Source organism: Gopherus evgoodei, chromosome 1, assembly GCF_007399415.2.
Source record: "Gopherus evgoodei ecotype Sinaloan lineage chromosome 1, rGopEvg1_v1.p, whole genome shotgun sequence".
NCBI lineage: Eukaryota > Metazoa > Chordata > Testudines > Testudinidae > Gopherus > Gopherus evgoodei.
Genome location: NC_044322.1, coordinates 85,564,759 through 85,577,066, shown reverse-complemented (window position 1 = coordinate 85,577,066; position 12,308 = coordinate 85,564,759).

Sequence of the window (12,308 nt, the reverse complement as noted above, 5' to 3'; positions counted from 1 at the left end):
GGCACTTAGCTGATAAGTGCGATTCCCCTAGGCACTTCAAACAGGAGTTGTGGGGATCTCCTGTTGGCATCGGCCTATGACAGGCCGAGCACTGCTTGAAACCCGGTGAGCCGGGCATGAGCTCCGGCACCGGGTGTGGGGAAGGGACTATCCCCCGAATCCCGCAACACTTACTAATTAACAACTATAACTATGAACTATAACTAACTCTAATGAACTATATCTATATATATACAATAACAGTTAACTATACTACAAATATAACTAGAAGAGACTACGAGTAGCTAGGGAAGGTGGAGGTCAGCTAAGCCGCACTCCACTGTTCCAACGACTGACACGGGCGGTAAGAAGGAACTGAAGGGTGGCCGGGTCAGCTGGGGTATATATTCGGCGCCATAGCGGCGCCACTCCAGGGGGTGCCCAGCCGACCCGCCGAGTGTTGCTAGGGTAAAAATTTCTCCGACGAACGTGCACACGGCGCGCACACACCTAAATGGAATGCATATGAGCAATCACTCGGGGAAGAACTTACGATAATTTTACAATAACAATGCATCACTAATGGTCACAGGTATTTTCACATAAACTGAATCTTGTTTATCTCAATGAAATACATAGCACAGGACATTGTTTTAGATAGTTCCTAAAAGGAATGATAGGTCTGATTAGTCACAGCCAGGGCATGAAGAAATTCTGCATTTTCTTAAAAGACTTGAATATATCCTTCTCTCTACAGTAAGACCTGCAGAAAGCTGAAATATTAAGGCAGGTGCCTCACTAGAGAAGCTATAATCTGGTTTATAAAATAGGGCATGGATTTCCGTCAGCTCTCCTGTCATAATCAGACTACAACTGGACAGCTGTAATATGTCATTAGTTCTCTCTGAAAAAACAAAATGCTTCTTTTGTATGTCCTTTCATTGTGTGACCCCCCATAAGGTGTTTTAAGGTCTGTTAGCTCTGTTTTCTTACTAATCACACAATCTGAGACTGCTCTCCATATCTCTAACCTATTACATATAATGTTTTGGTCTGAAAATTCCCAAGATAACCCTGGAGTGCAATACACTTGCTCTTTTCCAGTTTTTGTGTCTCCTTGGAAAATTAAAATCTGGCAGAAAAATAGAAGATGATGATGTATGCTAAGGCCTTATTTTATTAATATGCTTGCTGCTCTGACTTTCCTCTTGACAAACCACTTTTATATGACTATCAATTAACTTAAAACAAGTAGGTACTTAATTTATTTAGAAATTAATAGAATGAAAACATGTCTTTCCTTTGAGAGCAATGAATTAGTGTTTGTTTTTCCCTCTTTCTCGCAACAGACTATGTGGTGTCTTCCTGTAAGGACTGCCTTAGAAATAAGTCATAAATGTCACAATTTGCTCCCAATTAAATTAAGAAAAGAACAATTTAGTCATTGTGGTGTGTTCCAATGTTGTATTTCACAATGTTTATTATTAAGTGCTTTACTCCTCTGAATATATCTTTCTACACTAAGGCCATGGCTACACTAGAGAGTTGCAGTGCTGGTGAGGGGGTTACAGCGCTGCAATTTAGGATGTGGCCACACTTGCAAAGCACGGCCAGCGCTGCAACTCCCTGTTTGCAGCGCTGGCTGTACACTCGGTCGAGCCTCGGGTGTAGCGATTCCAGCGCTGGTGATCCAGTGCTGGTCAGCAAGTGTGGACCCCACCAGCGCTTTTATTGACCTCCAGGGTATAAGGAGGTATCCCAGAATTCCTGTCCACAACAAACCGAAGAAAGGGAGAGCTTGGAGTTCAGCCAAACTGCTTATTTAAAAAACAAACACAGCTCCTGTTTGCTGAGTGAGCGGAGGCAGGCAGGGGAATTACTTTGGAATGTTCACATCTGTTTGCTTGAAGAGAGAAACAGCACTCTCACACGGCAGAGGGGGAGGGGGAAGTCCGTGTTGAGCAGATGCTTATCTGGTGGCTATTTAGGAGTGCATAATTTGCATTTAGTGAATGAGAGAGGGGTGGAGGAGGGGGGTCAGAACTTTTAAAATGATTGAAGGTAGGCACTGTTCAGTGTCTTCCAGTCCTTAGAACTTGCAAGGCAGGGAGCTGAGAACAGTGTCAACTCCAAAAATCCATTCTCTCTGTCTCCTCCACGCTTCCTGTCACATTCCACCCACCCCCCTCTTTTGAAAAGCACGTTGCAGCCACTTGAATGCTGGGATAGCTGCCCACAATGCACCACTGCCAACAGTGCTGCAAATGCTGCAAATGTGGCCACACTGCAGTGCTGGTAGCTGTCAGTGTGGCCACACTGCAGCGCTGGCCCTACACAGCTGTACGAACACAGCTGTAACTACCAGCGCTGCAGAACTGTAAGTGTAGCCATGGCCTAAGATAATCACCTAGTATGATAATCATACCTACCTACCTACCTACACAGTCATCAGCAGGGCTTGAACCAAAGTAATTCTGTACTATAATCACAAGTCTCTAGTAATTCAGCTAAAGCAAGATCTCTAATAGTTGTGTAATAGTTCTAGACTATATATGCAATGAGAGTGATAACCAGAGGATCCAACAATCTTGTCCTGAGCATTAGAGGTATACAGAAATTCAGATCTCAGCTAGGCTATTTCTGTAACAAAATATGACTTCAGACAAACATTGCAGTTGTCAGCAAGGATTGAATCTAAAAAACTCCAGCACTAAAAATACATATCTCTACAACTCTAAAAGTGAATTCCTTTAGCTCTAATGTAGCAGCTGTACAGTTGTGGGATCAATTACCAAAGGATCACACATTATCTTTGTTCATTACTCTGACACCAACTGACCTATTCTGTTCATTCCAAATGTCCGTATTCTCAAGAATTTTTTTGTGTGGATGAGTGTATTTGTGGGATTTTTTTCTTTTTATGTTTTAAATTGGAAAGGGAAGCATGATTCAAGATCACAAGCCAGATTTTCAAAAGAGTTCTATTTTCATTGTGGTTCCAAAATTAAATGGCTAATTTTCAAAAAAAATTCAGTACCTGGAAAAATAAATGAATTTCTCTTCCTCTAGCTACTATGGACCAACTACATATCTGGCAGAAACCCAGGACTCAAGGCAGAAAAAGCCTTGCTCACATATTAAACTCCTCCACTTCAGCTTTCAAGAATAGTTATGGAACCCACACTGTGTTCTCACTATTTTTAAAATAGACAGACACTTGTTAGTTGGATTCTTTACACATATTATTATTTTCCTTAGTAGTGTTGGCAGTATAGTTTAGATGGGAGTCTTTTTTTCAACCCTGAACTATTTCAAGTAGTGTCTGGATTTCAGAAACAATGGCTGATCCAGAGATGAGTTGATCTTTAGAAATGTGCAGTTTCCAAGGGCAAGATGTCAATTTCAAATGATCACATTGTCATAAACAGATAGCTAAGGGTTAATGTCTCTTTCACCTGAAACACCTGACCAGAGGACCAATCAGGAAACCGGATTTTTTCAACTCTGGGTGGAGGGAAGTTTGTGTCTGAGTCTTTGTTTTCTGTCTGCCTGCTTTCTCTGAGCTTTGGAGAAGTAGTTCTGTTTTCTAATCTTCTGTTTCTAAGTGTAAGGACAAAGAGATCAGATAGTAAGTTATATGGTTTCTTTTCTTTGGTATTTGCATGAATATAAGTGCTGGAGTGCTTTGATTTGTATTCTTTTTGAATAAGGCTGTTTATTCAATATTCTTTTAAGCAATTAACCCTGTATTGTGTCACCTTAATACAGAGAGACCATTTGTATGTATTTTTCTTTCTTTTTATATAAAGCTTTCTTTTAAGACCTGTTGGAGTTTTCTTTACTGGGAAATTTCAGGAAAATTGATTCTGTACTCACCAGGGAATTGGTGGGAGGAAGAAATCAGGGGGGGAGATCTGTGTGTGTTGGATTTGCTAGCCTGATTTTGCATTCCCTCTGGGTGAAGAGGAAAGTACTTTTGTTTCCAGGACTGGAAACGGAGAGGGGGAGTCACTCTGTTTGGATTCACAGAGCTTGTGTCTGTGTATCTCTCTAGGAGCACCTGGAGGGGGGAAGGGAAAAAGGATTATTTCCCTTTGTTGTGAGACTCAAGGGATTTGGGTCTTGGGGTCCCCAGGGAAGGTTTTCAGGGGGGACCAGAGTGCCCCAAAACACTCTAATTTTTTGGGTGGTGGCAGCAAGTACCAGGTCCAAGCTGGTAACTAAGCTTGGAGGTTTTCATGCTAACCCCCATATTTTGGACGCTAAGGTCCAAATCTGGGACTAAGGTTATGACACACATTAGGTGCCTTCAGTGTTTGGGGACGGTTATTAATCACAAGATTTTTGACTTTGTGCTTTCTTTAACCCATGAAATGAAAGTAACATGTAGACAAACTTGAATGTTTTGGGACTAGAAGAAACCTTAGTTGCTCAGCTTTGCTCTTCCATGGATATTGAGCTGCTTGTCCCTAAAATGCACAATAAGAGTCTAAACTACATTGTTGGCACCAGTGGCAAAATCCAAATGTTCACCCAATTTGTGAGATGCAAGAACTGACTGTACAGTAGATAATTATAAAACACAATGACCCTGACCCTGCTAGGTGCTGGGCATGGTCACCTCAATGGCAGTTGAAGGCACTCAATATTTCATCGGACTAGCTGCACTGTATATTTATACCTATGTACCGAGCTCTCTGAAAGCCTTTTCCCCTCATCTCCTGTGTATTAAAATAAACCACATCTTATCTTCTCCTTGTCTTTCCTTAGGGGAACCTCAGTTTGACTGTGGAAACCACCTCTGTGTTCCTCTAACATTTTAAAACACAAATGTGATTTTTATAATTCTAAGGATCTCTACAGTTGCTGCCAGTTTTGCATTACAAATCTTTTTCCCAAATAGTGACTCCAAGGCACGGACATCAAAGAAATTGATTTTACTCCATATAGCTATTGGCAAAAGACATAGCTTGACTCTCCATTTGTAAGAAAAGATAGTGTCCCTTGTTTTCAGTCCTGTGAATGAAATAAAACAAACAGTATTTCATATTTCTAAAGTAAATCAATATATGTTACATCCACAGCTGCCAAAACCAGTTCGCCTCCAAAGTATATTTTCATTACAATTTCAGCATAAATGTTTTAATATAAGAACATTCAGTGAAGTTGTCTGAAAACTTAACTGTAGGTCAAATTTTGTTTGTCCTAAAAACACAAATAATATCTCTTCTGTAAAGGGGATTAATTATATAAGTAAGCATAATTTGGCTTTACACATTTCTTATATAAATAATATGACTGAATGAGATAATGCTGTTAGTGATAAATATCTAACAGATTGAAAGAAATAAACAAGTCTTCTAAAATCCAGTATGTTGATTTTTAACCGAGTAATGGAATTGTACTGAGAAGTTTGGATAAGAGGTGGTTGCTTGCTAATTTTTTGTCCAGTCACCACTCATTAAACAGCAAAATGCACAATGAAAAAGAAGAAAGTAACAACTAGGATGGTTCTGAGAGGTTTCACTGTATCTTGAACGCTCAGACTATAACATTAATAATCCTTTTAGGGTTTCACGCTTGACTATAGTGTCTATTTCTAGTGGGCATTAATTACAGTCATAGCTTTCTTGGTTACTTTACTTAGACCATGATAAACTCACATTTATGTCTGTTAATGGATTAAAGAATGACCTAAAGAAGTACTATTTTCTTTTGTATAATTAACTTCTTCTACAGTTCTGAATTCAGAGAAAGCAGATCATTTAATTTTGTTCCTTTTTATTTCACATTATATGTGCTTCACAAAACAATCAATTATATTTTGATACTCATGTGACTACTCAATAAAAAAAATCCCCATATAATTTTATCCCATTTACATTTTCAAATTTGGTACCATTGGTAAAGCAATGAATTTAATATGTTCTATACTCCTTACTAAGGTTAAATTCCTATAAGCCTGAACCAATAGAAATTGAATAGATTTCAGTTTTGAGTTAGAGATGAAATAGAAATTTCCAATGTATGGGAAATTCCAATATTTCAAAATTTGTTTTGCTCCAAATTTGGACAAAAAATATCAAAATATTCTGAGAAATATTCCAGAAAAGTTCAAAAAAATTGTTACTATCTAAATGTTTTGACACTACCAATTGAAACAAAACATTTAAATATTCTTGGATCAAAATATTTCATTTTTTTTTGCTCAACAAAAGTGAAACATTTTGTTTTGGCTTGGTTCAATATGAAATTGTGTACCCCTTACCAATGAGATTGTCTCATGGGAGTTGTAGTTTGACTGCCTTATATACCCATTCTCTTCTATGGGCCAGGTTCTTTGACCAGGCAACATGGCTACATGACTTATGATGAACCACATCTGCTCAATCATAGGAGAGAGTGTTGTACATCATGGGAGATATAGTCCATCTAGGGAGCCAGCCAATAGAAGAGAATGGGGATATGAGGCACCACATCAATTTAAGTGGATACAGATTAAAGTTGATCCAGCCTGACCCACAGCAAAATCTTTCAGTTTGGTTTGACAGGCCAAAATGTTCTGATTTGGCTGGACCTCACACAAAACAAAATATTTCATTTAAAATTGTTATTGGAAAAATTTCCAGAAACTTTATTTTCCATCAAAGTAAATTTTAATGGACAGTTCCCAACCAGTTATATTCTGAGTGCAACTAGAACTTGGTGCAAAATAGTTATCAGTCAACAAAAACCTAAATTAATTTAGCCTTTTATTAATGTTTTCTGGATTTATAAAGTTATGAAGATATTGATAGTGGTTGCCTAATGAAGGTTACATCAAGATTTTCTCTTTGACAGAAACTTCAAACTTCACTAGGGCTGAAACAACAAATTACTTGCATCTGGCTTTTTTGTTTATTTTTTGTTTCTTTTAAACAGGAATGTGTTCTTTTAGGCATCTCTGCTTTTTTGAGGGTAACTGGCCTCAGAAACCTGTCTTTGGGAAAAAAGCAAAGATAGGAAAAACTCCACACGCTTCAGAATTTAGCATGGTTTCCCCCCTGACTTTGTACTCTGTTTAGACACGTAAATATCGAAACTGCTGCTTTGGACGTATAAACATATTTCTCCCTAAATCTTTTAGCTTTTCTCTTCAAAAAGGAGCAATATAAACTGTTGAAAAAAAAGAAAGAAAAAGAAAAGAACCTGAACAAGGCTGCTTCACTTCTGCATTGATGATGCATGGTTGACCAGCCAGGACAGCACCTCAACAGTGAAAAGGTTGCTATTTTAATCTTTGGTTGGGCTAGGACAGTTGTTCTCAGCCAGGGGTATGCGTAACCCTGGGGGTACATACAGGTCTTCCAGAGGGGTACATCAACTCATCTAGATATTTGCCTAGTTTTACAATATACTGTGCTATATAAAAAGCATTGGCAAAGTCAGTACAAACTAAAATTTCAGACAGACGAGTTGTTTATACTGCTCTATATACTATATATTGAAATGTAAGTACAATATTTATACTCCAATTGATTAATTATATGGTAAAAATGAGAAAGTAAGCATTTTTTCATTAATAGTGCACTATAACACTTGTGTATTTGTATGTCTGATTTTATAAGCAAGTAATTTTTAAGTGAGGGAAACTTGGGAGTACACAAGACAAATCAGACTCTTGAAAGGGGTACAGTAGTCTGGAAAGGTTGAGAGCCACTCAGCTACAGTTTACTTTGTTGCCCTTCTCCAGAGCCGTTAAAAAAAAATCAACAACTCCACAACTCCCTTAGAAAAGCACCTGTAGACCCAGAATTCACTCACTGAGGAGTTTCAGGAAGGATTGCACAGAGTCAACCTCCCTACAATCAAGTCTAAAAGAATAAAAGGAATTAACTTAATTCTTAAGCACCAACTTTGTAAAATCTCATGATAAAGAAACATAATAAATAAATTATATTTTTCAACATAACATGGCTTCTTTATAAGCCACATATATTATCTGCACAGTGGTATGTAAACATAAATAAAGTAAAAATAATAAATCTAAACAGGTCAGTCCCCAGAAAAAGACAATGAGAAGAAACTCAGATTTTCTGAAAGTTTGGGTTGAATTCACCTGTCTCAGTTACAGTTTTTGATCACCAAATCTGCTGAATCAAAAGCAACGTCTTCCCTCCACTTGTAGAAATTTTCAGCTGGAATCCATGCAGATTCTTCCTCCTCTGCTGAAATTACTCAGTTACCTCCTAAGCTAACCAATTAACCAACCACTCTGTTTAAATATATAGATTTAAAACAAACAAACAAACAAACAACCAAAAACCCTGTTACAGGAAAATACAAGATCAAGAATAGCAAAATCTAAATGATTCTTTCCCATTATCACATTTATGTTATAGGCATAGCTTCAGAGACAAAATGAGGTAAGCAAAATAGTCTTGTTACCTGTTTACTCAAGGCTGTTTTAATCCAGAGCTCCATGCCACAGCACAGAGCAGTTTGTCCAGCAGTGCAATGACCTCATGCCTAGAACTCATTGGGAAATGGTGTTCCAGTTTGTGAGAATTTTCATGATTTTAAAAAATGTTCTCATCCCAAAAAATCTGAAATTCTGGCTAACAGACCATCTGAAAAACATTTTGGATCAAATAAAATCAAGACAACCACTTCAATTTGATCCTATGTTCAAAATTGAAATATTTTCATTTTGCAAATGTTGAAATGATACATTTAAACATTTTTTTTTCAAATTGGGAGATTCTAAAAAACCAACCCTTTTCTACAAAGACTTTCAGTTTTGATGAATCAGCATCTTCAGAAAAATTCCCATCCAGCTCTATTTAGGCCCAATTCTAAGCAATAGTGGAACCAGGGGTCATCAACTTCTGGCACATGGCTCGCCAGGGCCAGTTTGTTTACCTGCCGCATCAGCAAGTTTGGCCAACTGTGACTCCCACTAGCCACAGTTCGCCGTCTCAGGCCAATGTGGGCTGCGGGAAGCGGTGTGGGCCAAGAGATGTACTGGCCGTGGCTTCCTGCCACCTCCATTGGCCTGGGACAGCAAACTGCAGCCAGTGGGAGCCGCGATCAGCCGAACCTGCCAATGCAGCAAGTAAACAAACTGGCCTGGTCCACCAGGGTTCTTACCCTGGTGAGCCACATGACAGAGGTTGCCGACCCCTGATGGAACAAACAGCAACTAATTAATACATTCATTCTAACAGGTTTTAGGGCTAAATTACACCACCTATATTCATTCTGGCTAGTTCTTTACTATCCAAGTAGAATGAAACTACTCAGAATAAAACGTTGCTCAATGTGAGTACAGTGACAGAATTAGGCCCTTAAATAAAATTGTTTGTCCGACAAATTGGGCTTTGAGATGTGAAATCACTATTTCATGTGAGCAAATACATGAGCACATTTACTTCAGATTTATGTTCTTTCATTCAAGTGATTCTTTTAACCCCCTCTTCTCCCTGTTCTTTACTTGTCTGGCTATGTACGTTACAGTGGATACTATGCTGATGCTTTGTGACCCCTGTACCCTTAATAATTTTAATGCCTGGACAAGACATTTTAAGTTTTAGCTGGGGAGGCAACTATAGAGCCATGGATATATATTTCTTATTTTTGCAGTTAGCATTGTTGTTTTTAATTACTAGATTTTCTTTGTGAGATGACAGAGCAGGTTTAAACAAAAATGCATAAAGCATAATTACTCTATGATTTTCTGTGCACAAATAATATGTATTAAATAGATGAAGAGTAGAGTATTTTAGTTACCCCCAGGGTTTTTGAAACAGCATATATACACAATTATATCCCTGCCTTAAAATCCTTAAATGTTAACTTCTCTCTAAGTTTTTGAGCCACAGGTCAGGAGCCAGCGGTCCCCCACTTTTAGGGCTCTTCCGTCGCCCCTGTACAAAATAAGTAAAATAGAACACCTTGAATAAAATTCTGTAGAACCTCTTTCAGGGTAAGCTGAGCTTGGGATTTCACCTCACAGTTGCCAGGTTTAGTTTCCCTCCCTAGGTGAAGAGAATTAGTCCATGGGTCATGTCGCAGGACAATGTGCCTCAGAACCAGGTCTGCTGCGGTAATATAAGAGTAGCCTGAGTTCATTCAGAGGAAGGCTAACATTTGGGAGCCTGCTATGTATTGTGAGAGACCTGTAAGGAATGAGAATCTTGGGCCCAGTCCTGTTCCCACTTAAATCAATGACACAACTCTGATTGTCTTATCAGTGACATCTTGGATAAGAAGCCTCAAGCTACCTATGAATAGATCTGCAATGGTGCTGCATGGACCTTGAGCCACACTTTCACAAAGTGCTACAGGAATGAAGAGAAGATGAAGGTTGGTTATCCTTACCAGTGAGATTAAGAGCTACAAAGAGTGAGGCTTTCCAGGTGGGGTTTGAGGTAATTGCTTAAGAAAAGGACTTTCATCTTTGGTCCTTGGCATCATTCAGTAGTCCAGGTTTTCAATCCAACTATCACTTAATAGTTTCTTTTAAAATGTACATTGTTTAATATTGCACATGAAACACTAACATGTTCTAATTCACATTAAAGTGTATATGCAGTGCAAATTAGTGGATTATAATAAAAACTATTATTTGCTGGTTGGAACAAAAACCTGGATGGTTGGAGATCCCTGAGGACCAGAGTTAATAACCCCTCATTTAGTCATATAGTGAATGGACAGAACAAGAGAAATACTCAAAAAAAATACTCAAAAAAAATCTGTTTTTATATAAATCTAACTGTGGTGGGGCGGCTGCCCCACACAGGGAGAAGAAGGGGTTAAAAGCAGAACCAGGGAGGCTCGTAGAACCCACTAATCAGGAAACAGCTTACTGAGCCCACCAACAGAAGGGAGGCTTGATGGAACAGACAATCTGGGCCAGTGAGGACCATATATAAAGGGATGCTCAGCAAAGCAGAGGGGAGTCTTTCCCTAGAAGGCAAGGAAGGAGGATTTGCTGCCTGAAGAAGTACCATAGGTAGAGTAGTGCAGAGCAGGGGCAGCAGAGTGTGAGAGTGAGCTGCTGGCTGAACACTGACAGGCTGGGACCTTGCTACAATGGCTGAATGGTCCAGGGAAAATAGGAAGTACGTTGGAAGAGGGCAGTTGGTGGGGACCCAGAGTAGTAGGTGGGCCTCTGAATGAGCACATTCCAGAGCTGAGGGGCCCTCTCACAGAGTGATACTTGAGATCCCAGAGTGAGCATCTCTACTGACTGCCTATGGCAATATCACTTGATGATAATACTTGGTATTCTTACAAATTTATATGTTTAAAAATTAAACATTCTTGTTGCTTTCAGTTAATATATTGAATGCTTTGTTTGTGGGGCAGCATTAGAATTGAATTGGGAACTACCTCTTGTATCAGACTGAATTGACATTACACTATGCTGAGAAACTACTCCTATACACAATATGAAATGTCATTGCTATGGTCTTTGTCCACTAACTCAGTATGATGTCTACATGGTTCAAAGGGATTGCAGTTTACTCATATTTGAATATCCCAACAGAGTGACTGTCATTTTCTTTCTTTTACAGCAGTTAATATGCATCTCCTGCAAAGTCAAAAATATGTTTTTTTCTTTTGGGACATTATGAAACATTACAAACTGACTCAGAGTCAATGAATTTAGATGTGAAAATAACCTGTTACATCATCTTGTCTATCCCCTTCTGCCCATGAAGAATTTTTTCATTTAATCATTTCAATATAACTGCTGATGTGTAATAAAGCCTAATTACTCATCAAGTTATTCAGCTCGCCCATGCGGACACTGAGTTCCTTTCAACATTGTTTGTAGGGGGTATCCAACTCCTTTTGCTGTTGATTGGGAGCTAATGTTTTTATCTTACTCCAAGGGCCTGTGTCTGTGAGGACTGTCTATAATTAGTGGGTCTGATTCTCTCCTGCCTTGCATCTTGTGTGGTCATTTACAAAGTAGATGGGAAACTATCAAATCAGAGTCTTTGTCCTTTACACTCACTCTACACAAGTTGCCAGGCAGTGATGTGACTACTTTAATGGGAAATGAGGGTCCTCACGCCCATGTAAGAGGCATATAGCACCTCAGAGCTCTGGGACATAAATTTGCCTCTGAGGTTAGAGAAAGGCACCTTCTCTATACGTCAGCAGTTATTCCCAATATAACAGTTTTCAGGTCTTCTCTCAGTTACATCAAGGCAAACATTAAAGTAAGGGATGGGAAATACTAATCTAGAGCCGTGTGCCCAGTTCAGTGGAAAAAAGGCATATATTGGTATCAGTAGTATCCTGTGTAGTTCACATGTGCCTTGAGATTAGGAAGTGCA